The sequence below is a fragment of the Pyxicephalus adspersus genome, chromosome 1, assembly GCF_032062135.1.
Source record: "Pyxicephalus adspersus chromosome 1, UCB_Pads_2.0, whole genome shotgun sequence".
Classification (NCBI taxonomy): domain Eukaryota; kingdom Metazoa; phylum Chordata; class Amphibia; order Anura; family Pyxicephalidae; genus Pyxicephalus; species Pyxicephalus adspersus.
The window spans coordinates 72,343,510-72,369,930 of NC_092858.1; the positions used below are offsets into that span (position 1 = coordinate 72,343,510).

Genomic DNA, 26,421 nt, shown 5'->3' on the forward strand with positions numbered 1-26,421 from the left:
ACAGGTCAGGCAGGTGGGTATCGCAGAAGGGTATACAGGTCAGACAGGACACCTGTGGAGCTTTGCAGAGTTTGGACACAAATGGTGCTTTTTTTTTTAATAAATTAATGCTGGGAAGTTGGGGGAAGGGGTATTTATTGCATCCATGCTGGAGTGGGGGGTTGTGCAAAGGAATACACATTGATGAGGCCATGTTTTAGCCATATGTACATACGACGGCCCTGAAACATTCCTATTGTCCACACTTTAAACTGGTTTGACCAGTGCCACCTTTTTGTTTCCATTAATCACTGCCACGTATAGGTCACGCAATCCCCAGTCCATAATAAATAGGTAATCACAGAGTTATTTATGGATTCCTACCTGAATGGGGAAATATTCATACCCTGCAAGAAAAACAAAAACTAAGTATTAATCAATACAATGCAATCAATGAAATGCAACTTGTCCATCTTGTATCCCTTTGGTTAGAAATCCTCAGCCTTATCTTTAGCTTTACATAGGCTGATCTCCTGTACTGACATTGCTTACTCTGATTTCACTGCACAGAATGTGCTTCTCACAGTGTGCATTAAAAGCTGCAGAAAGTAAGATGGGGATCATTTTTTTCAGGAAGGATGCCAAGAAAACACAAGGGTATATTATTTATTCATTTCATTAGAATGTTGATGAGGAGGTACCAATGAAGGAAAGCTACAAGTAGATAAACTTTAGCTTTAAAAATATTAAAATTTGTAATCAGTGTCATGTTTTCTCAGCCACGACCAATGGTCTTTATGTGAATAGTTAGAACAGTTCATCCAAACATTCACAATACTATCACGCAGACTGCTATTCACTCTTTGTGAATCTTGCAACGCAAACATCCAAGCAGTGGGTTACAATCACATTGTTAGTGAGATCTGGAGAGCATATAAGATGTTGTTAAATATTTACAATACATTAATATGAGAGGAGGCATTTAACACAGGGGCCATTAGTGATCCGGCAGATCCTGGTTCTGTCCAGCCATGGGATAATATAAGCTGCATCCGCCCTGCATGAGACACCAAACTGTATATGTGATCACCCAGAGGAAGGATCTATTCCTCATACACCCTATCACCCCAATACAGGGCCGGCACCCTCACCATGTGCATCTATAGGCAGACACTGCCATGGCAGAGGGGCAAAAAGACAGGAAACTACCCCCTCCTCCTATATATACAGTGCCTGGTACATCACACACTCATCATATACATCAGTGTTACACACACAATGCACAGCAGCCATCCTACAGATCAGCCATGATCAGTACCTGAACGGAGCCCCGGATTCCCAGCTAGCCGATCACACAGAGTTCAACTCGGGATCTTCTCTCCGACCCCTGCCGCTGCTCCGTCCATGAGCCGAATCCCAGACAGACACAAACTGATGCTGGGAGGAGGAGCCGAAACTACAACTCCCAGCACCCCCTGCGGCATGCACGAGATGATTCAATCACAAAACAACTTTATCATGAAGAAACGGTATACCAAAACCCTAATGGGGTTGGGGGAAGTGGGTTAGTGTTAGTTATATATATATAGTTGTTTGACAATATTTACACAAAATGGTCATAGTCAAATACAGCCTAATCATCAAATGGTGTTTATGTTTCTTTTGTTGGTGTCCATGCTGCCTATTAAAATTTCCTGTGTTCTCCTAGCTCCCCAAATGTCCAGCACAGTGAGAAGTGGAAATCAGAAAGTGAGGTGTGGTAAACAGATGTCCCCCTTTGGAAGATTTTTCCATTTGTTGATTTTGGGAACAGCGCTCACATTTTGATATTTTTCTTTATTTTCTCTCTAATCGAGAAGGGTCGCCAGTGTAAATACACACATTTTCATTATTTAAGTTTTGAAACATTATTATGCTGTGGACAATCATGTATTTTCATGCACTTTTATTGTAATCAATAGGAAGAGTTGTGAACAATGTATATCTGCACATCACATACATGTAAACTAGCTTCATTTAACACAACTTTGAAGTGTGTTGAGGTGCCTAGGTGTGACTGGCAACATCCTAGTAAATACACCCATTTTACAGGATGTTTTATAACACACTGATCCTATTGAAAAGAATGATTTTCCCTGGTTTTACAAGAGTCATATTCATTTACATTTGCAGCTTGGGATTTTCAATCCTGCATTAGTACAGCCAGGAGTGATCCCTTACAAATCAATCCATATAATAAATGTAGGGCTTAATATATCCACAATGTTGCCAAGCAGTCTCTAGCCTGTAAACGACTGATCAATGATCCTTAGCCAGTGCTATCTATTCTCCAGAGGGTACTTCTGGGGGATTAAAGGGGTACTTCTGTCTGGCTTTTTCCTGATATCAGTTTTGTTATTAACAACATGTTTTGTTACATAAAGCCCTGTAGACATTAGATTTTTGTTTCTATAAATTATCTTTTGTGATCATTTCCAGTTACAGGAGAATGAATGAGCACCTCAATGAAGGGGGGGTTGAGCAAGTGTTGGTGAACCATTGTACACATGCTGGATCCTCACCTGTGATATACATAACTGTTCATCTCAGTCAACAATCATCTAGTGCGTGTATGTAGATTTAGGCTCAAAGCACATACCCTTTAGCACCTGGAATTCCCAGGCAGTGTCCCATCCAAGTGCCCAATCCTGCTTACCTTTCAAGATTTGGCACATGTACAGGGTGCTATACATGTGGCCATAACCTGCAAGTATGTGTTTGGTATGTATGAGAAAACCCATACCAACACGGTAAGAACATGTCCTGGCCAAGGCTGAAAACCCTAGTGCTGTTAGGTAAGAAAGCTACTACAGCCACTGCACTTAAATATGTGGTAGCTCACATATTAATTATTTCTGTTAATTAATTATTTTTTTTTTATTAATTCTATTTTTTTTTAATAATTAATTCTATTAATTTTTGAAAACCACAGAAGATAAAGGTAAAAGATAATCTCACTTACTGTCCTATTCTTTGTGTGATTCCACTCTGCTTCAACTGTGACCAATACTGTTAGCATAATGCTTCTGGTATGTTAAATTTCTTCCTCTAGCCTTTGTTATTTTCTGAATGGAATTAGTCACTGCAATGATGGCTCTATAAACGTCTACTGCGGTGAGTAACTCTATTCCAGTAATAGTAGGAACTAAAAGATAATTACCCATGTATTAACCTTGTACAAGAAGCCACATATTAACCATGTACTAATAAGTACCACTGTTTATTCAGAGCTGAATCTTGTAAAAGACACATATGTTTATTATCGCACAGCAAAGGTGATACAAAATCAATAAACTAAGCTTACTGCATTCTATCAATTTATCATATGCTTGACTGAATTCAACTTCACATCAGCATTATGAAAATTTGAAAATCCTGTTTGGTTGCTAAAACAATTATCTATGTACATGTGCAGGAGAGGTAATCATGAAACATACCATAAATAAACAGCTTGAATCTGTCATTTATATTTAGGAAAGAACAATAGGGTATTTGTAGATGATCACAAAATGCAAAACATCATGCATGTGTTTCATTTTTCAATAGTTAAATTGGTGGTGTTTTGCTTGTTTGAGAATAATGGGCCAGTTTTTCAACCGTTTTAACATGGGGGAACCATTGAAATAACTTTCAGGTCTTCAGGAAACCCCTTCTAAAAATTATTATATCCACACATCACAGTATATTAGTGTGATGGTCAGTAAGAAGAATGCCTCTTACATTGCTGGCCATTGGGAAGAGTGTCACTCTTACAGATAGCCAAAAAGACCACTGGTGTCACTTAGTCAGTGTAACAAATTGCTTACGCGTACCTAAGCGCAGAATTTTCACTTTACATAAAAGGGTAGACAACCCTTTTATTAAGGGTTTATATAGGGTTTTCCCCCCATCTACATCACCTGATCTCGCGCCTGTGTCCGCTGACATAGAAAGACATTAGAAGAGAGATGGTGGCACCCGGTGCGCCGGCCCAAATACTTATGCAGGGACGACGCGGGACCCGAAGGAAGAGACCTCCAGACCGATTGACTGCTCTGCAGGATTGAACATAATTGTATTTTTTTTTGTTTTGGACGAGGTATGAGTTTACTTTCTCTTTAACCACCTGGGCGATTACCCCGGACCTGGTTCGGGGTGGCTTAAAATAGAATGAAGCATCACAGTGCAATCTGATTGTCATACAACATTGTATGACAATCGGATTACAACTGAAAAAAAAACACTTTCCTTGTCGCAGCTTCTCCGGAGATCTCTTCTGTCTTCTCCCAAGGATAGCAGTGATGATCTCCGGGGTTTCCCGGTGACGTCGCTACATGCGTCGGTGCGGGTGGGAAATTCAAATAACTTTGTATTGGATTCAATACAAAAAAGCTGTATTGAGTCCAATACAAAGAAATCTCTATATAATATATATATCATTTTATTATATATATAAAATAAGCTACTGTACAGTTACATTACACACAAGATTTTTTTTTTAAATGTTTTATAATTTTTTTTTTAAAGTTTATTTTTAAATTTAATAAATTTTGGACATATTTCGGTGAGTTATGCCTGAGAATTATAGCCTACAATCTAAAATAAATTTCCATGCAAAAATGTAATGTAATATTTTTGCATGGAAGTACGGAAAGCATTAGAACGCTCGGCATTCGCGTCCCTCGGTGATTGCTGATGATGTTAGTGCATGGGAAATACAAATATATTGTATTGGATTCAATACAAAGTCCTGTATCCAATCCAATACAAAATAATACAAAATATATTTATGTGGTTATATCTATAGTTATGTGACGTTGTTTTAAAATTTACCACACTAGGGAGGTGTTTTAGAAAATATATTACTATACAGTATACCGAATTATTGCATTTTCAGTATTTTTATTTATTTATGCATTCTTGTTTAAGCTGATTTTTGTGTCTTTTATTTAATTTTTTTTTACATGATTGTGTGTATCAAACTTTATATTACATTTATCAAACTTTTACATGTTTTACATGTATTTTTTTATTTTACATGTATCAAACTTTATATAACTTTATTATATCCATGATATCTACTAGACCCTGTTTTGGACATATTTCTGTAAGTTACAGGTCTAGAATTTGAAAAAAAAAACATTTAATAAACAACAGTGTACCACTTTTGGTACAGAAATCTAGACATCAGTTGATCAACATCAGTTAAGGGACTCCCTAGCACCCTCAGGAGGAACACTGGTTGAAAAACTCTGGTTTAGACTGTCCATTGGAGCCAATGCAGCTCCAGAAGTTTCTGGGGCAAAAGATTGTTATCTGAAGATGATTCAATGCGTGGAAAAATGTAGAGAAAATAAAATAAAACTAAATTTGGATTTATTCTGTATGGACTGTATACATTGGAATTCTAACAATTGGTTTGAAAGCAGATCCAGACAATTGCGAGCTGTACATGAAATGCTTCTACAGATGTAAAGAAAGTTATGTGATTCTGGGCTGTGCAACCACTAGCAGAAAATCTCCCCCTAATTGAAAAATTGTCCTAATTAAATATTTAGAGACAAAAGGAATCATCTACTTGTTGGGGTAAAAAAGGGGTTTTAATGGCTGAATTCCAACAGATACTTTTATATAAACATACAAAATCTTTATTGTTTGCAAATGAGATTACAATTTCCATAACCATTTAAAAAAAAACTTACATAAAGCCAAATACATCGTAACAGAGAGGATCAAAAAATGATGATTCCATTTTGTTAATTTCACAACACATTTTACAGATGAGTTTCTTCAGAGGATAGATATGCCCAAGGATTATGTGCTGTATTGTCATCAATGTATATTGAATACAGAAGTCCTGAATACTTTACAAATACACCGACCATTATCAATACTTCGACTCTTATCAATACCAGGCAACACCATGTAATGTGCCAGGTTGAGCTGTTGAGCTAATATAGGGTCTCAGTTTAGCAAATGCCGGGACCAAATTGGCTGCTAGTCGTATGGTCTTCTATTTAGATAATACTTAATATTCCCAAAACAGCATCAAGCCCCCAAGTAATACAAGGGGGGAAAGTATATTCTATATGAATAATATAAAGTAAGATTTAACCTATTGGGTTCTATTCATAAATTATTCCTCCAATCAATTCCTCTGAAATTCGCTTACAGATGGTTGTATTTCTCCTACAGGTCAACTATTAAAACGACTCATTCTGCCACCTAGTGGCCAATTGTTGAAAGCGCACAGCTATCACAATAAGAAATGAATAGGGAAGAAATACATTTTATGAGCGAATTGAAAGGGGAATAATTTTTTAAATAGAGCTCTTAGTTCCTACAATACTGTGTGTTTCAGAACTTAAATAAAAGAAACTACCTGCATGAGGTGCAGACATTTGACCATAGTCATTAAGGATGGAGGAACAATTTTAACTCTTTGAACCTCTCTTCAGTGGTGAACGTAGCTTACAAAGAGCCCCTAAGCAGAGCCAGTTTGAGCTCCCTGTTGGCTGAGGACGATCCATGGCCCTCGTGCATTGGCACACTTTGAACCCCCCTATATCCATCTGTAGGGGTCTGCCTTTTTCTATCTGCTTGCTGAGTTGTAACTTTGTAAATAGCAAATAAAGTTGTTGAAGTTTTCCTGCCCCTGATAGTGGCCTGGGAAACCCCTTCAGGATATAGAGAATTGCAGGAGGTACAGGGACAGAGATGAGAACATGTGCTCAGCCAGGATAGGTGCTTGCATTCCTTCCAGAACACACTGACTGCCTTGTCTGTGTGTAGTACATTATTATAATAATTCCCTCTGTATTAATGAGGTATATGTGATATCTTATCAGAGATCACTTTGGGGTATACCTACAGTCAGTGTATCAGCTATATACACAAATATATATGTGCTCTGCCCTTTTCAGTTATCTTTGCTGATCTGCACCCCCTGTCTAGTCACACCTAGCATAGGTTAGGCATCCGATGGCCCATAGGTAGCAGAGGTCCGGTTGCATTGGCAGATTAGTGTGATTGTTAGGGACTAAGTGGTAGCGCAGATAGATTGTTCCTGTGTTATTATTTCTGGTTAATGTCCCAGGAAGGGAGCCCCCTCTGCTAACAGAGACCCTGTCCTGGGTGGAGGCACTGCCAACTTTATTATCATCCTCACTCTTCCACATAGGCTCAGGATCCTCTCTGTTATCTACAGGTTAGCGCCATAGCCTGGTTAGTGGGAGTCATTTACATGACCCCCCCCCCCCCCCATAACAGGGCTACACATCCCTTCCTCATTTCCATGCTCTCATGTTTTGCTTATAAATACAACCAGCAAACAGAATCTCAGCAGCCTGACCTCCTATGTCTCTGCCCTTCTCTCTCCAAGTCCTGAATTACAGAGCTGCAATATGGCTACCTCTGGGTCTGGCTCAGCCTGCACTACCTATGTGATACTCTCTACATCTTGGACATTATCACCAGCTTCCATACAAGTGACCAGTTCACTTAGCGATGGGATTTGCTTGCAACATGTGTAAAACCTGATTTACAGTGACCTAAAAGGCTCCATAGGTGACCCCTAGTAAAAGTTTTGGGTCACTGGAGAGTGTATACCCTACCTGCATTACATCAGCGACTTTAATAGCTATCTTAATTGGTAGCAGTATAATCACACAGGGTGTCCAGAAATGAAATGCAGGGGCCACTTTTTATGTATTACAGCCAGCAAAAAGAGCATAGCAGGGCCCAATTTGATAAATAAGTATTTCGAAAGATATGTGTTGTTTAAAATACTGTGCAACTAATAATAATCTATGGATAATCTATGGATGGCACAGTGGATATTGTCTGACCAGCGGACAGCCCTACAGTATATGGTACCCACAAATTGCCATTGAGTGGCCAACCTTCAGAACAGTTTTATATAGAATGAACACATTTTATGTTTTTACTTAATAAGTAAATGGGATGGAAAATATCACCAACAGATAAAATACACTAGTGATTCCGATATCCATGGGCTCTATTTATAAATGATTCCCCTGTCAATTCATCTGAAATTCGCTGAGAAGTGATCAAATCACTCGTTTCAGTTCCCATTAAATCAATGCCTTCGCCACCTAGTGGTTAATTGTGAAAGTGCGCAGCTGACTCAATCAGTAAAGCTATATGTAAAAACAAAAATGATTGCAGACATTGCTGCCCTCTAGTGTCGAATCAGTAACAGTGAAAACCACTAGCAGCCTCTACACCAGGGGTGCCCACACTTTCTTGACTTGCGAGCTACTTTTAAAATGATCTACCAAATTGATATGTGCAAAGACACTGAGCTTTACCGGAATATAGAAAACTGTTAAAACATTTTATTGGTACATCATATTAAAAAGTAAAGTAGGAGACATTGATTTTTTGCAGTGCTCCAGAATGGGAAACGTTATAGCATGTCTCACAAGAAGTGCCAGTGTATCATTGACGCGTTTCGTGGTGTAACACTTCTTCAGGATGAAGCTTAATGAGACTAGTAAATATAATTATACAGCATAAAATCAAATTCTAGTATCACTTTCCAAACGCCAAAGCAGGTTCACACAGTAAAGGAGCACAGAAGGGCAATGAGTGCAAATAAGCAAGAAGCATCAACCAAATGGTGGGACCAGAAGTCAAGAACAGTTCAAGCCTGCCTAGGATAGATGTAACAATCCTCCATAAGATGTCCCGTGGGTTCTGTCGTTAGAAGCAGCCCATTTATTGGCACTCATCACCCTTCTGTGCTCCTTTCCTGTACTATACTCCTAAAAAGTAGTAGGTAGTTTTGCTGAGAATAAAATGTTTAGAGGCATTGTAATTTGGTGTTTTTTAAAAAGTTGGTAAATTTAAGGGAGAGCTTAATGGGGAGGTTTTTTATATATTTGTTTTATACAGTCACCCCCTAACAAGGATTCTTTACATTCCCTTTATGATTTTTGAAAGACGGGCTCCTGGTGACATACAAGACCGGCAGTACGGGATCTCCTTTCTGTGCTCCCAACCGACTTTCTCTACTTTAAGTTTGGCATCCACACTCCAGCCGTGAGGATTAATCGCTTTCTGCACTTCCATCGGCTCTTCGAGTTTTTTTGACAACAGATACCCGAATCCTGTATCCCAGTGCATTTCGGATCTGCAAATTGATGGCTTACATCTTCGTGGTCATCCACTGGAACAGCTCCGTATATTTTGCAGCTTTTACTTCTCCACCCTCATCCTCACCACCGTGGGCGACATTACTTCACCCATGCACGAGGAAGAATACATTTTCATAATCATAACAATATTAGAAGATGTAGAAAGTAAACAAAAGCTTGAAGAAGAAAGTCATTACTTGGCACCACCACCTTCAGATCAATAAGAAGCTGACTAATGAGAACCAGATATTGGAAAAACTTCTCGAGAAGATGAGGGTGGAAATGGCTGCCAGCGTCCACACGTCCATCTTAAGCAAAGTGCAAATCTTCCAGAACTGTGAGAAGGGCCTGCTAGAGGAACTGGTGCTGAAGCTCAAGCCGCAGGTCTACAGCCCTGAGGAATATGTATGCAAGAAGGGCGACATTGGCCAGGAGATCTACATCAACAAAGATAGGAAGTTGGCCGTGGTGGCCGATGATGGCATCACACAATTTGCTGTCTTTGGAGAAGGGAACTATTTCGGAGAAATAAGCATCCTCAACATCAAAGGTATGCAATGGCTTCTGTAGTGGATTTGTACCCTGAGTCATAAAATGTCTTGTATCAGTGGTGTGAAACACAAAACTTCTGAGATTTGGTGGGAGACTTTTCAGAGCGTTGTAATGGTCAACAGTTCTATAATACAAAACAAACATAACATACAATAAAGCTGACATTTCTGGAGATAGCCCGACTCTCAGGAATTTATTATTAAAAAGGATTTATATGACACCAACATATTACGCAGGTCTGTACATTAAATAGGGGTTACAAATGACTTGCTCCTACTTTCTGCTCTCTTAAACCCTCACTACTTCCCACCCCTCCATACCCCCCTCCTATTGCGTGATACTTCCCCCACCTCCTAGATTGTAAGCTCTTCTGGGCAGGATGCTCTCCTACTCTGTCACTGTCTGTATCTGTCATTTGCAACCCCTATATAATGTACAGCGCTACCTAATATGTAAGCGCTATATAAATCCTGTAAAATAAGGATGATTAAGTAATAAAATACCTATATGAAAGATATTACACCTGAGATAGGTTACCATGGGAGAACATGGGTGATCCAGCAAACCTGGAATAGACTTTTTCAAAATAATTTGCTTTTAGGTGACAAATGTTTTGAATGCTGGACCAGATCCATTCGAAATTTGCTGGATCACCCAGGTCATCCCATCTTAGTCTATCTTCTCTGGTCTTGGAAAGCTTTAATAAATCCAGTATAAATGTAATAAATCCAGTAACAAGTTTAATAAGTGTAATCTTTCCCTCCACTCCTGAGCTTTACACAGCAAGGGATGAGTTGTGGATTCAATGTTAGCAATTTTTACAAATTTACCCACAAAACCCTGGTGAGCCCCTGTAGTTGCTGGCAGGGTGGACAAGTGAAGGGGCCTAAAACATCAGTTATCCCTTTCCCCTCTTTAAATATCATATTAGGAATCTCCTCCTTTCCCCAATATGACCTCTGCAAGGGACCTCATGTGCACCACATTTGAGTTTTACTAAATTGTCCTCAACTTCTCTGAGGACCCAAATGACTAAATGACAGAAGTTTAGACAATTGTAAGGTTGTTCATTTTGGGCCCCACTTTATATTTGCCCCGGGCTCCACCATTGCCTCCAATGAGTCCACCAGAATAGGTCAATAAGTTGGAAGGAGGAGAAGAGGGGCGGAGTGAAGATGTTTTTGAAAATCAATGCCCCTTGCCCTCTCATTGGTCCTGCAGGTCCCACGGATCATTTACTAACCAATGATATTATTTCTGTGCTTTTAAAATAACATCATGCATTGCTGCAACACATCTGGGAACCACAGAACAGCGAACATAAAAAGCATAGGCTAATCCAACCTTTTCTGCCTGTCCAAGGAGGACCTGAAGGATGCCCTGACCGACTACCCCAATGCTAAGGCCATCCTGGAGGATAAATGACGAGAGATCCTTCTCAAGATGAACAAGTTGGATGAGAAAGTGGCAGCTGCTCTGGAGGCCAAGTAACAGGAGATGGAAGACAAAGTCCTGAGGCAGGAGGCCAACCTCGAGTTCCCGCAGACCAAGCTCGCCAACTCTTGGCAGACCTGGAGTCCAGCGCGGTAAAATTACTTCAGCGGAAAACCAGCCTGTGGGAGGAGCCTACCCACCCATAGATCGGAGGATGAAGAATGACACGACTAATGAAGCCAGGGAACACAAAGGGTCATGTACTGAGCTATCATCCCGTGAAGGTAAAAGAGGAATATCTGTGGGAACAATCACCTACAAAATGTGATTCATGTGTGAATCTCTCCAGGAAATTCTCCAGTTATTGACCCAATGTTTTTAAATTAGGTATACACAGCCCAGAGCACCCGTACCGTTATAATGTCACATGATGCTGGGTGCTTCCCTGGGTCACATGACTGTGAGAAGCAGCCGTAAGAATGCAGTGAGTTGGCGCTTCATTTCCTGTATTATCATATTAGTGAGAACCTGTGGTACGCGAACATCAGCAACCAGGGGCCATATAATAACATAAGTGCCCTATATAATCAAATATAAAACAGCCTAATATATTCACATTTTTAGACCAATCACAAGGACCAATATGCTGCACAATTCACTACAAATCTCACATCCACCTCATTCCAGCAATATCCTCCATCACTTGGCATTGGAATATGTCCTAACACCTGATATGGTCACATTTATACTGACTGTGATAGTGAAAGAAGGATACTTCTAGAGCCTGGACACCGCCCACAAATTACATGTATTTTATGAGTTATTTATATAGTGTTATTATATCACAGTGCTTTACACTGAGCCAGTCCCATCAGTCTATGTACAGAAGAGCCGACACTCTAATTTTCCCCCAATAACACACTATTACTATACATTTATATAGCTCTGACATATACTGGAGTGCTGTACACAGAACACTGAGCCAGACCTATGTCTCTGTACAGAGGAACTGACAGAAGCAGAGTTTTACATATAAATTATTTTATCTATTAGATCTGTTTCTTTAATGTCACTTATTTGACCCTTTACATTTCATTTACTAACCTGATTTGTTTTCATATTGTTCAAATCAATATGAATGTTTTTATCTTAGCTATTTGTTTTCTGACCATTTTTTTTTTATTGTGTTGTGTTTTTTTAGTGTCACAATAATAAATGCATACAATTTACAATACAATGTACAGCTCAGTCATGCTTTATTTGTGACAATATTTTAGTCTCACTTTATTCAGGAAAATATAATAGTGGGGTGTGACATCGCAGCCAGAAGGAGGACCGACAAAGATGGCGGTGCCTGGCGATTCCTCTGTGCGGGAACAAACGAGGATTACAGGATGGTGCGGGACCCAATCAAGGACATCTCCAGCGGGATTGAGGGGTCTACAGAAAGAAAGGAAAGTGTAATATTTATTTTCTGTTTATTTTCCATTTAATTTACATTTAACCTGGAAGGGTTACATCTTTAAATATGGACACCTACACATAATAATGATTGGGTGTGATGATACACAAAACACTAATAGAGAACATAAAGTATGGGGGTCCTGATCATTACTTCCTATATCCAATAGAGAACAGGTGACATGGGGGTCCTGATCATTACATCCAATATCCAATAGTGAACAGAACAGCAGGCATGGGGTCCTGATCATTACATCCTAAATCTAATAGTGAACAGAAGGTATCGGGATCCTGATCACTACATCCTTTATCCAATAGGCAACAGGAGGTATGGGGGTCCTGATCATTACATCCTAGATCCAATAGGCAACAGGAGGTATGGGGGTCCTGATCATTACATCCAATAGGTAACAGGAGGCATGGGGGTCCTGATCATTACATCCTAGATCAAATAGGGAACAGGAGGTATGAGGGTCCTGATCATTACATCCAATAGGTAACAGGAGGCATGGGGGTCCTGATCATTACATCCAATATCCAATAGGGAACAGGAGGTATGGGAGTCCTTAACATTACATCCTAGATCCAATAGGGAACAGAAGGTATGGGGGTCCTGATCATTACAATTCAGTGAATTATGTTGATTTAAATTTAAAAAGGCCAGGGTCACTTTCAACTCTACCTGCTGCTTCTCTGTGCAGTGATGCCATAATGCCATCAAAATATATTTCAATTTCCCAACCTCACTTAAAAAAATTCTCTACTTTTTGCTTCTTTAATTTCAACCTAGGCACATGAGGGAATGGTGGGGATTGTGTTCTGTCTATGTACCGGTGTCATGTTTTTATGTGCCACAGTTACATATATGAGATTAATGTTGTTTGAACTGGATCAGCTTTGCTACTGGAAGAGTCTGAGCATAGGTTTAGCATCAACCAATATAATCCCTCTTTTACAAAATCCTAAGAGGATCATTAGAATTCTATTTTTGTATTTATCGATCTATGTAGATATATAAAATAGATCATTAGGCCCTTCAGTATATTGCAAAGATACAGCATCAACAACTGCACGCATGTAGTGCCTTTCCTATATGTTTCCTAATCCCCACATAGCAGTTACTATAAAATGGACTAGCACTGTTGTTTAATCATCTCAGTCCAAGCATTGGGATATATAACAGAATTATGTAGTTTTAAGTTGATTTTTTGTAGCATTTGCTGGAATCACATTTACATGTCTAATATCCATGAGAGATTCCCTAACACATGTAAACGTTTGACTGATAGACCAATCAGTTTCTTTCAGATATCGGGCTTGAAACCAATGTGACTACATCTGTGTTTCCTCTACCTTTACATTCCCCAGTGGAGAGCTTTCAGCTCCTAAATATTTTGTGAACTGTTTTATAGTAGGGATCACTTTCTGTTGATTTGTGATTGACAATCATTATAGGTTTGTAAAAGAAGTATGTGGACTTGTCACACTTACCTCTTCCTCGTTAAGGTGTCTCCTGCGCTTCTAAGCTGTTCTAACTCTGAGCGTGCCTGCTGTTCCGGGTTTTATCAGTTTCGCCCATCCTGCCGGCCAATCAGGAAATAGCTTCTTTACCCCTCCTGGCATTCTAATTCTGTCCGTACATTGTTTTGCATGGAAATTTATTTTACATTGTAGGCCTATAACTCTTATGCATTACTCACCGAAATATGTGCAATATTTATTAAAATTAATAATAAACTTTAAGTAAAAAAACCACAAAAATCTGTTAAAACAAGGGCGCATAAAATACTGAAAACTGTAATATAACTTTACAATATAATATAACTTTGCAATATATATATATATATATATATATATATATATAATTATATATATATTATATAAAGATTTCTTTGTTTTGGATTCTTTACAGTTATTTTGTATTGAATCCAATACAAAATTATTTGAATTTCCCACTCCACCTCCCATCCGCACCGACGTCACTGGGAAACCTCGAGGAATATCACTGCACAAACCAGGAGAAAAACAAAACAAGAGGATGCGTTCCGAGGAGGCGATCCGACAGGCAGGAAGCTGGAGAATGCTAGGCAAGTGGAGTTTTTTTTAAATGATTTTACCTACCACAAATGTGGCTCGGGGTTACTGCTTTTTGCATGTTTTTTTTCCCCGAGCCACACTCTGGAATACCGCCAGGGGGGTTAAAAATCCTTGGCTATTTAGCTAACTCAGACACAGCACTCGTCACAGCGGTAGTGCAATGTGTCTCCATTAGTGTTGAGCCCCATAGCTCTGCTGAGCATTTCTTGTACACCTGTTGCCTAATCCAATATTCCTCAGTCCAGTTCCAGTGTTAACCTCTTGTTGTCCAGTCTGTTTTCCTGCCAGTTCCCTTGTCCATGTTCCAGTGTTCCTCTCTGTCTGTGGATATCCCATGTCACCTGTTGCTTTTTGTGTCTCCCGTGTTCCCTGTGTGTGCAGTGGCCCCCGTGTTACTGGTCTGTATTTCTTGGGTCTCTGGTATTTGACCCCTGGCTTGAGACCTGACCTTTCTTGCTTGCTGCCTGCCTTCACCCCGGCCTTCCTTGACAATTCTTCTGCTTACTGATTTGGTACCGTGTATCATCCTGCCCACCCTGGTGTGCCCAAGGACCGTGAGCTGGCAGTAACCAGCAGTGCAATATTCTCACCACTAGAGGCTCTGGAGAAGACCTGGTTGCAGCTTAGACTCTGCGCCTTGGGCCTTCTCAGGGCTTACACCACCACTGTGCAAGCCGTAGTGCCCCCTAGAGGCCCCGTCCCCCCAAGTTGGACATAGGGATCTTCCTTTACTAGCAGAACCATTCTTTGACTGTTTACCAAAGGGGTAGGCAAAGTTTTATGGGCGCTAGGCCATTTATGGGGTGGGCGGGAGCACACTACGCCAGACCCGCCCTAATGGCTCCACCCACCACCAGGGAAGGCCCCCTGAAGTGAAAGCCCTCTCCTCTGTATGCATTGCAGAGGAGAGGGATTTACCTTCAGGGAGCCTTCCCTATATACCACGGCGGCGAACATATCAACGCCGGTAGTGGTAAATAGGGGAGCAACTGCAAGGGGGCGGCACCAGATCTCTGACGGCTCCGGCAGTTCCTAATGACGCCCCGCAGCTCTGGAGACAGCCAGCATTAGGCTGGATCGGCCAGGGGGCGTTAGGCCAGAACGAACTACCGGCTAGGCTGCATTTAGCCTAAAGGCCGGAGTTTGCCGACCCCTGGTTCACCACTTTGATAGTGATGACTTTTCACAGTGAACACTGAAGGCCTTGATGGAAGATAACATATTAGGACATGTTTAGAAGCTGAATGTAAATGGATATACAGTTAGGTCCATAAATATTTGGACAGAGACAACTTTTTTCCAAGTTTGGTTCTGTACATTACCACAATAATTTTAAATTAAACGGCTCAAGTGCAGTTGAACTGTAGACTTTCAGCTTTATTTCAATGGGTTGGAAGAAGATTGCATAAAAATTTGAGGAACTAAAGCCTCACAATCACTTAATTTCAGGGACTCAAAGGTATTTGGACGATGACTCAAAGGCTATTTCAAGGTCATTATCAATTAAGCAGATAAAAGGCCTGGAGTTGATTGGGGGGGGGGGGGGGGTGCTTGTATGTGGAAGATTTTGCTGTTTTTGCTGTGAACAGACAACATGTGGTCAAAGGAGCTCTCCATGCAGTTGAAACAAGCCATCTTTAAGCTGCAGAAATTGCTACAATATTAGGAGTGGCAAAATCTACAGTTTGGTACATCATGGGAAAGAAACAAAGTGCTGGCGAACGCAGCAACGCCAAAAGACCTGGACGGAGGACAACAGTGGTGGATGATCGCAGAATAATTTCCATGGTGAAGTGAAACCCCTTCACAACAGCCAACCATGTGATAACACTCTACAGGAAGTAGGCGAATTGATATTCAAGTCTACCATAAAGAGAAGACTGCATGAAAGTAAATACAGAGGGTGCACTGCAAGGTGCAAGCCACTCATAAGCCTCAAGATTAGAAAGGCTAGATTGGACTTTGCTCAAAAACATCTATAAAAGCCAGCACAGTTCTGGAAAAACATTCTTGATGGACAGATGAAACCAAGATCAACCTTTACCAGAATGATGGCAAGAAAAAAGTATGGAGAAGGCGTGGAACAGCTCATGATCCAAAGCATAGCACATCATCTGTAAAACATGGCGGAGGCAGTGTGATGGCTTGGGCGTGCATGGCTGCCAGTGGCACTGGGACACTAGTGTTTATCCATGATGTGACACAGGACAGAAGTAGCCGAATTAATTCTGAGGTGTTCAGAGACATAATGTCTGCTCAAATCCAGCTAAATACAGTCACATTGATTGAGAGGCATTTCATAATACAGATGGACAATGACCCAAAACATACAGCCAAAGCAACCCAGGAGTTTATCAAAGCAAAGAATTGGAACATTCTTGAACGGCCAAGTCAGTCACCTGATCTGAACCCAATTGAGCATGCATTTCACTTGTTGAAGACTAAACTTCGGACAGAAAGGCCCACAAACAAACAGCAACTGAAAGCCGCTGCAATAAATGCCTGGTAGAGCATATAAAAAGGAGGAAACCCAGCATCTGGTGATATCCATGAGTTCAAGACTACAGGCTGTCATTGCCAGCAAAGGGTTTTCAACCAAGTATTAGAAATAAACATTTTCCTTTCAGCTTTTTAATTTGTCCAATTATTTTTTAGCCCCTGAAATGAAGTGACTGTGTGAAAAAAAGGCTTTAGTTCCTCACATTTTTATTCAATCTATTTGTTCAGGTCACTGAATTAAAGCTGAAAGTCTGCAGTTCAACTGCATCTGAGTTGTTTCATTTAAAGTTAATTGTGGTAATGTACAGAACCAAAATTAGAAAAAAATTGTCAAAATATTTATGGACCTAACTGTATAAATCTATCAGCACCAGTTTTGGTATGTAAGTGAGAACAATTGTGTTATTGCATACCGTGTTAGAGTAATGTATCATGTAATTGTGTTTTTGATTTTTTAAGATGTAATACAGGATAGGCTGCACAGGTCTTAAGTTTGTATTTGTATAGTAATGCACTGAATAATTTAGGTATTACCCTGGTTACCTCTTTGGAGGGGGTAAAACAATCTCAGGAATAAGCAGATATAAATATTGGGACATGCTTACATACTAGAAAAAAAACATTGAGTCAATGAAAGATCACATTATAGTAAAAACAATGTGAGTGTGATCTCAAACAAATATCTCTTACAAAAGGGGCTGACTAAAGCTATCCAAGGCTGGTGAGGATACATTTTCATCCGTAAATTTGGTGATCCAGAAAACCTGGAATGGATTTCCTAAAAGTAATTTGCAATTTGTTAGCAAATGTGTTCAATCCTCAACCAAATCCATTCCAGGATTTCTGGGTCACCCAGGTTCGCTGATGTAAGTATGAGGCCTTGACTGGCACCACCTCTCCGGGTCACATGACTTTGCTGCACTGGGAAGGCCAATCAATAAGGATGTTTAAACCCAAATCACAGTGATGCAGAAGGAAGAAGCTGGGAGAAACCAGAAACTGAAAATTTGTATATTTTTAAACTGTTGATTTTGGAATATTTATCTGCATAAACATGGAAATTATGTCCCCTATCAATGCATATAGATATTCAATAAAAGAAGGTTCATGCACAAATTATAGCTAATCACTCAAACAGTTTAATTAAGAAAACAAGGTGAAACAAAGTACACAGCAATATTGTTTGATATCTAAACATAGGAACTTCAATCAATATACAGCACATGGAAATAAGGTTATTAGTAGTAAACCCCTGTAATAATCTAATACCTGTTTAGTACAATACAGCAAAACAATATAACAATAATAACATCAGTGCTCAACCCAGAATTTTTTTTAAGCTGGGTGGAGAGAAATTGTAGGCGGGTGGAAGCCCCTGATTTGTGACCTAACTCTTCAGTAACCCCCCTAAAACAGCCGGGTGATTGCTGAAATTTGCCGGGTGGTGTGCCCAGCTAAAAGGGGCTGGGGAGAACACTGAACATGGACAAAAAATAGACAATATAGGAATGCATTTAGGAATGTCTTATAGATACTGTAAAGATGTCAATGGGTACCCCAGGAGCCTGATTCTCTAAGAACTCTCTGTTATTATCCCAGCTTCCCTTTTATATAGTTAAGTCCCATTCGGTAACATTGGGGACCCCTGGATTGGTTAGTGGGTGTGTTCTGTATGATGACCATCAGTTGACACACACCCCACTAGCTTGGAATTGGTTAATGTAATTTGATGAACCTCCTAACAACGTTGATATGTGAATCTGGAGCTGGAATCAAAGGTTAGGGGTCAACAAGACTTCCAGCTGGGTCATCACCCCAACCCACTTGTCCAGTTATTCATCCATCTTCTGCTAACTCAAACTTGATAGATTTATTACCCCTTGCGGGTCCTACTGGTAACCAGTTTGTTATGGGAACTAGATCTTGTGTACTGGCATGTTTTATTATCTGTTTTGTTTATTGTTCCTTGGTTGAGGTTCCTTGATAACCACTGATTAGACATCCCCCTAGGTGATCCAGATGGCCAGTACAAAGAAAAACAGGTTTCATGTTTACACACAACATTCCTGCACCTATACACACACATATTTTATATATAATTTATATCTATCCACATATATCTGTAAACAATTTTGGGTTGCAACAGTTATAATAAGTTTCAGAAAAGTTTTTAATAAGTTTTGATATGTTAAAAAAAGGCAACTTAGGTAGTTCCCCGCAGTCTTTTGTGCTTTTTTAAACAGTTCATAATTTTCATGATTGTGGTAAAAAAGTCCAATAATATAGATTTAAAAGATTTATGCCCAAGCAATCCATCAATCAAGGCCATCATGGGCATGGGCACTCTGTGGCTTTATTTAAAGTATTTCTTGATTGCAGACACTCACAGCTGTGGGTTGGTGGGCCTTGGAATCCGCCTGTCTCCTAAGGATATCTAGGGCACATGCATTAAAATCAGCACATGTCACTTCCAGGAGATGCACATGTCAGTCAGGCCTATTGGGCATTTTAAAAACGTATGTCAATAATACTTTGAGGATTATTGTTGTAAATTATAAAATATACTAGGACATAAGACAGACCTGTCACATTGATTATTCTATATTACTATATATCTATATTATCAGATACACTACCTGTAGCCATCACCACATCATCAGACTACACACATTTCATCAGTCTGCGCAGTATGCCTGCCAATCCCTTTGCATGCTTTCTGCTATGCAGTGAGGTGCACGTGACTGATCCTCCCCATCTGTGCTGTATCTGCAATACTGACAGTGTACCAGAATATGTGTCTAGCTTGGCAGGATCCCGTGCTGGGCATTGACCATTACCTTGTGAAGCAGACACCTTACAAGAATATGCATCCAGCTTGGCAGAGTCTCGGGCTGGGGACTAACTATTACCGTGTGCTGCAGACCGCAATAGTGCACATACTTCAAGGCTTGGGCACTCAGGTACACTGAATCCTCCTGTTCTTCTGGGAGAGGTCACATTGATAGGCAACTGCAAGGAAGCAAAACAAGTTTATCCAGAAGCAAACATGGAAGCAAATCCAGAAAAGTGTGTCTCAGGATGATGTCCTCAGTGGAGGCTAGCCTCAGGCAATGGTAGCCTAAGTACAATGGTACTGATTTATATCACTCACTATTCACGAAGGTCTCATCAGTCTAAGTTAACATCTGTACTCATAAACAAGTCTGATCCATTTAACTCAGTATCTATACCCAATATAGCACATAATTGGACTGCAGGGGGAAGTTGCTCATAAACCACTCAAACAATCGATGAAAGGGTGAAGAATTGAAACACTCATTATGACAAATTGGTAATATTTTCCTATTGTCGGGTAACTCTGATTACAGGTATGAAAAAAGTAGGGGGATATTCTTAGATTAAGAAAAAAAATTATCAGTATCAGGTGTGAACAAAGTCAGAGGACCTTCTCAGATTATAGGAAAATATTAATAATATTAAGTACACCTATCTCCCCTCCTTGAGTAACTTCCAGTAAACACACCTCCCCTTTGAGTAAATCCCAAACAAAGGAATATGGATCAGATATAAAATAAAGAAAATAGAACTGTGTGCTTTTGTCAGAGACATTCTGACAAAACAACAATAAGGTAAAAATTACAAAAACTTTAGCACACAGGAAAAACGGTAATATAGATTTAATACTTCCCTAACTTCCTTTCCTTTCTTAACCCATTTAAGTTTTATTGTCAAGGAGCATTGAATCTATATTTTTACCAAAAAATGTAATGTCTGCCTTTTAAAAACGAACAACAAAAAAAGTTCTGGGAAAGAATGACCTTCCCTTTATATGGTCCTTTCCTAAAGGCAGTTTCTCTAAAAGACTAGTGATTTGTGTTTTAATGAATCACTTAACAATGTGCAAGTCAGGCCAAAAATGGAAAGGACAGCAAAAAGGATACAGCTACCAAAAAAAATTTTGAATTGTTTTCCAACCTGACTGCAATTATACAATTGGAGGCTTCTCCTTAAAACACACCAAAAATTAAAATGAAATAAAATATCATTATTAAAATATTATTAACTGGTATTATTAAACAGTATTTATATAATACTAACATATTATACAGTGCTGTGCATTAAGTGGCACTGTACATAAAATGGACCAAAGCCTATGTATTTTTTGCTTGTAAAGGAATTTTATTTTCTACGTATTTGTATTGCTCATGGATTTTAAATTAATGCTCATGGATTATTTACTGGAAAATGGATGTGATGTTCACTTTTTTATATATATTGATTATTTATATATATGTCTGGCATTCAAAGAGTGGGGTGCTTGTTATTATAATTCACTGGCCTTGCTTAAATAAATCCCTGGTTAGCTCTGACAAAAAAAAAAGACTCAATAGCTTTTAAAATGGATTAAAGATCTTAGAAATCTGACAGAGGATGACTTTGATAAAAATGTCTGCAATGGGAAAACAGTTACATTACCTAGAGCACTCAGAGAAACTCATTTTCACTTATCAAGTAGAATTACTATCATCTCATGGATATCAGCACCTTTTCTAATTCATATTCTAATAGGAAATATTCTCCAATAGTTTATTTTAGATTAGAATTACCCAATGCTGTCACGTGTTGTTAATAAATATGCATTTTGCATTGTTATAAATAGACCCTATGGACCCATTCATGGATTTAATCTGCTACTACTAATAAATCTGCTAGCATGTACATGTTAGTTTATATTGTTCATTATCCATACCTGACAACTGGCATAGTACATTCCAAATTCGGATGACCAGAACTTTACCATGCACCATGCTACTTTTTTTTAATAAATAACATTTTATGGAAAGATTCTAGGGGACCCTGATAGCTAATAATTAATGCTATCTGGTGTATGGATCAATGTGATACAACTTAGCACCGATGCTGTGTCCTTAACTAATGTATTGCTGTACAAAGAATATTGTGAATCATTTGTATCACCTTCTGAAACTTTTAGTTCCAGCTAACATTAACTTTTATGAATTATGACATTAACCTTTATATTACAATCTGCTGGATTTATTGTAACTATAGCTAGTAGTAATACATTTTGTATGTAGATTTTAAAGTGCTAATTTTTGGGATATATATATTAGGGTAAGCAAGGTAGGAAAAAGGAGTGGGCATAAAGGTTTTTGTTCAGGTCTCTAAATAAAACTGTGATATTACTGTAAAAGTGCCTACCTAGCGAAATCAGCTCTCATATTCAAGTCACAGTGATGAGAACATTGGTTTATATATTGGACTACATTCTTCCCTATTCTGTCCCTGCTGGCATTAACCTAAATATGTTCACTCGGTGTTGATGTGAATAGCCGTATTATATATGCTGTATATATAATATGCTGTAATATTCTTATAACACATATGGAACAATGTTTTGTAAATAGCTGGTGGTCCTGCCAGTCAGGAGTACCTACTTGATATAACTCACAATGCAATGCCAGCTCAGTTTTCAGCATTGCCACCCCTACTGTGTGTATTCCTATTTCTTAACTAGGAGATATACTGCTCCCTGTAAAGTCATGATGTAAGACCACCTCATGTGAATGTTAAACACTTCGCAGGGCAGCATAATTTGCCTTTGTCTGCTCATTTATCTCTGTCATGAAGTGCATGGTTTCCTGTATTTCAATGATTGTGCAGTGTCCCATATAGCAGCACTCTCATATCAAAATGAACGACAGTAGAATGGTATTATATCTGTATGAAATAGGATATGATACTGGGAGAAGGAAAGTGGAGTGGTGTTAAATCTGTATAATATAGGATAGGATAATAGGGAAAAGGAAAGTGGAGTGGTGTTACATCTGTTTATTATAGGGAAGGAAACTAATATAAGGGCAGCGGGATGGTGTTATATCTGTATATTGTAGGGTAAGATACTTAGGGTAAGACAGTGGGGTGATGTTATATCTGTATATTATAGGATAAGATTCTAAGGGTAAAGCTAGGTACACACTTCCAATAATTATCGTTAGAAAACTAACGATTACGACCGATCAACAATTATGCACGATTATTTTTCAACAATCGTATTGTGCACAGATCTGTACATGCTGTAATGATACGATCGTTCAAATATAATCCACCAATAATGTACACGCGCTAGATACGATCGTTTGAATGATGCCGGAAGTGACATGTAAAGGAGAAAGTGTACTGCAGAACCATCCAGGATCACTATACGACTGTACACACAATAGATAGTGAACTATCGTCACTCAATCAGATCCGGCAGGATGGTCGTTCATTTCCAGCGACAATCCTCATTCGTTGGCGTCGTTGGTCAGTTGTTGTGCACCTTTTTTGTTAACGATTCTTGGACGATCAGTCGTTAGTTGTTATTTCCAACGACATTTATTGGAAGTGTGTACCCAGTTTAAGACAGTGGGGTGATGTTACATCTGGGTGTTATGGGCTAGGATACTAATGTAAGAACAGTGGTTGGTGTTATATCTGTATAATATAAAATAGGATACTAAGGGAAGGACAGGGGTGGTGTATAACTGACCCCGAGTGTAACTCGGGATTACCACTTTTTGCAGATAAAATCCACCCTGAGTCACACTCGGGATTACCGCTACAGGGCCTAATGCTTCTTCCCATTAGGGTGAATCTAATCACCAAACCTACCTACCTGTGGCTCTACTAAGTCTTCCATTAGTGGAAACAGCTTGTCTGAACCTTCAGCATGTAACAAATAGGAACATAGAGAGCAAACAAACTCAATGAAAGCCCATCCAATAGGTAACATGCCAATGTTTGCTGTATCACCGTCCACTTTGATAAGATAGCAGATCTATAATGAAAGTTTGGACCTAAAACCTCCATCTATATTTCATTTTTGGCCTTTTACAGGACAAACCCGGATATAGTTTTCAATGTACTGTATATACAAATTACATACATAGTACAAAGATTTTGTAGTTACTCCATAGGAGAGGAGAAACCCCCAAATAGAACTGGGGAAGGGAGGCCCTTAACATTCCCGAACATTACATAAATGCCAACAAAGTCTAGTGTCAGGAGGTAATAAAGTTGGTTGCAGTATCTGTAGGTGCAGAGAGGTTATACTCCTAAGGAGTATACTGATAATTCTGTCCCACTGCAAATTGAAGCAAAGAAAAGGGGTGACTCGGTCCTCTTTTCTTCCCCCACTAGGCCTTCAAGCAAACACAATGACATGAGCATCCTGCGCGCATCAGTTTTATGATGTTGGGTCAAGCCGCATCCCCTCCTATTGTGTGCTACTTCCCCCACCTCTTAGATTGTAAGCTCTTTGTGGCAAGGTCCTCTCCTCCTCCTGTGTCATTGTCTGTCTCTGTCTGTCATTTGCAATCCCTATTTAATGTACAGCGCTGCGTAATATATTGGCGTTATATAAATCCTGTTTAATAATATTAAAAATAATTATATCCTCCCCACCCATATCCTACAATATGAAGACTTGGAAGGGGAGATATTTCCTCTTTAGTTCTTGTTTCTAGTCTGGTATCTATGATTCTCTGTTTGGTATTTTAGTACAACATGGAGCAGCTTGAGTTCAACTTCCCATCCCTCATCTACAGAAGTGGACCACTTTGATTGAAATAAGGGAAAATCCTCTTTTTTTTTTTTTTTTTATTATGATTTGTGCTTTTGGAAATCCACAAACTTCAACATTTTGTTGTGTTGCTCCCCCACTTGGTTCCCGCACCGTCCCCATAGGACTATTTGAACTTCTCTATCGGGGCAGCGGATATGCCCGCCATGTGATCTCTCAGAAGTGAGTTTATACCTCATATAGGTGAATAGGAAAGGGATCTAGGTGTCACATTTTTGGAGACCCTTCAGATCAATTGTTTACATTAACTCAACCATAAGTCACCCATCAGTAATACAAAAGTTAGGATAAAAGATCTTCATGCGCTGGTACAGAGTCGCTGCTGGCGATGTGCTAAAGGTTTGGATTTCCTTCTGCACATAATTTGTAAAGATTAGGTCTTTTTGTGGGAGAGTTCACTGAGTAGTTTAAAAATATACAGGTTTTCAGTTTCTGGTTTCTCCCAGCTTCTTCCTTCTGCATCACTGTGATTTGGGTTCAAATGTCCTTCTTGATTGGCCTTCCCAATGCATCCTGTTGGTTCTGGCGCTCATCTCACTATTTGTATCATTATATACTATAAATCTATGCAAAAATGACGAAAGCTGCAATCACCAATATATATTCACTTCTAGATTCTTTTACCTTTTGGGGTGTGTTCAATTATCCAAATCTTATTCACCTGAGTGCGCATGTGCCGCCCGACCAAGCTGGCTGCTTGCTGATCGGCTCGGCGCTCCCCGGTCCCTAGAGAAGCTCCCTGCTGCAGACAGACTCGGCAGCCACGTCCACAGCAGGAAGCCTTTTTTTCTCCTGACCCGGCTCAGCACTTTGGGGTGATGAAGAAAGCCGGGAACAAGGCAAAAGACCGTGTTTCCCGGTCTCAGCCTGTGCGCCCAGCCCTCAAGATGGCGACCGCTCCGGATCCACACAGCTGTGAGGCCCCAGGGGAGTTGAAGGGAGCAATCGGCTCCCCTTCAGGTACAAGGGGGATTAGAGGGGATAAGGGGGGAGAGAGATCCCTGCCCCAGAGTGCTCCAGAGGACAGTCCTGACATGTTGGATTCCCCCAGCCCTCAGATTGCTGCTTCACCCCCCTCCCCAGGACACTCTCCTGTAGTTCCCTGTCTCTATAGCTTGCAGGGAGAGGATTCTGCTTCACCTGATCATACCCTTCATCAGTTTGATCATGGTTCCAGATTCTCAGCTTTAAGCCAGGACCCTCCAGCATGTCCTCCCCTCTCTCTGCTTCCGGATGCAGAAAATCGGCTTTATTCGAATCTGGCGGGTCTTCTCCAATCAGAGCTAGCGAAAGCTACCGAGAAAATTACCTCGGGTGTACGGCAGGATTTACAATCATTGGGCGCCAGAATTGATATGTTTGAGAAAGAAGTGGATGAGACGGTGACTTGTGTTATTCAGAATTCCAAAGAGATACAGATCCTTCATGATCAGCTTGCGACCATGCAGCTTAAACTGGATGATATGGAGAATAGATCCCGCAGAAATAACTTTAGGATCCGGGGCCTCCCTGAATCGGTTAAGGATATTACAGAGGCGGTGAGTCGCTTTCTTCACAATTTACCAGATTTACCAGAATCAC

General features: G+C 39.8%; 1 protein-coding gene, 1 long non-coding RNA gene and 1 pseudogene across 3 annotated transcripts in view; 1 reads left to right on the forward strand and 2 right to left on the reverse strand.

Annotated features, from left to right (window-relative positions):
• Positions 1-1,433, reverse strand: part of PRRG1 (proline rich and Gla domain 1) — a gene marked incomplete at its 3' end in the record, with an annotated part of 23,523 nt that extends 22,090 nt beyond the window's left edge. Inside the window, 2 exon segments of one of the 2 annotated variants that reach the window (XM_072414106.1) lie at positions 364-386; positions 1,298-1,433. 2 annotated transcript variants of the gene reach the window in all.
• Positions 1,434-8,432: 6,999 nt separating this feature from the next.
• LOC140325576 (cyclic nucleotide-gated channel alpha-4-like) lies at positions 8,433-11,347 on the forward strand (annotated as a pseudogene).
• A 6,967-nt stretch (positions 11,348-18,314) lies between these two features.
• LOC140332883 (uncharacterized) lies at positions 18,315-21,344 on the reverse strand. The gene is made up of 2 exons (XR_011921241.1): positions 20,036-21,344; positions 18,315-19,632 (listed from the first exon to the last, which is right to left on the reverse strand). It is a non-coding gene; the product is annotated as an uncharacterized lncRNA (long non-coding RNA).
• Positions 21,345-26,421: the final 5,077 nt, after the last annotated feature.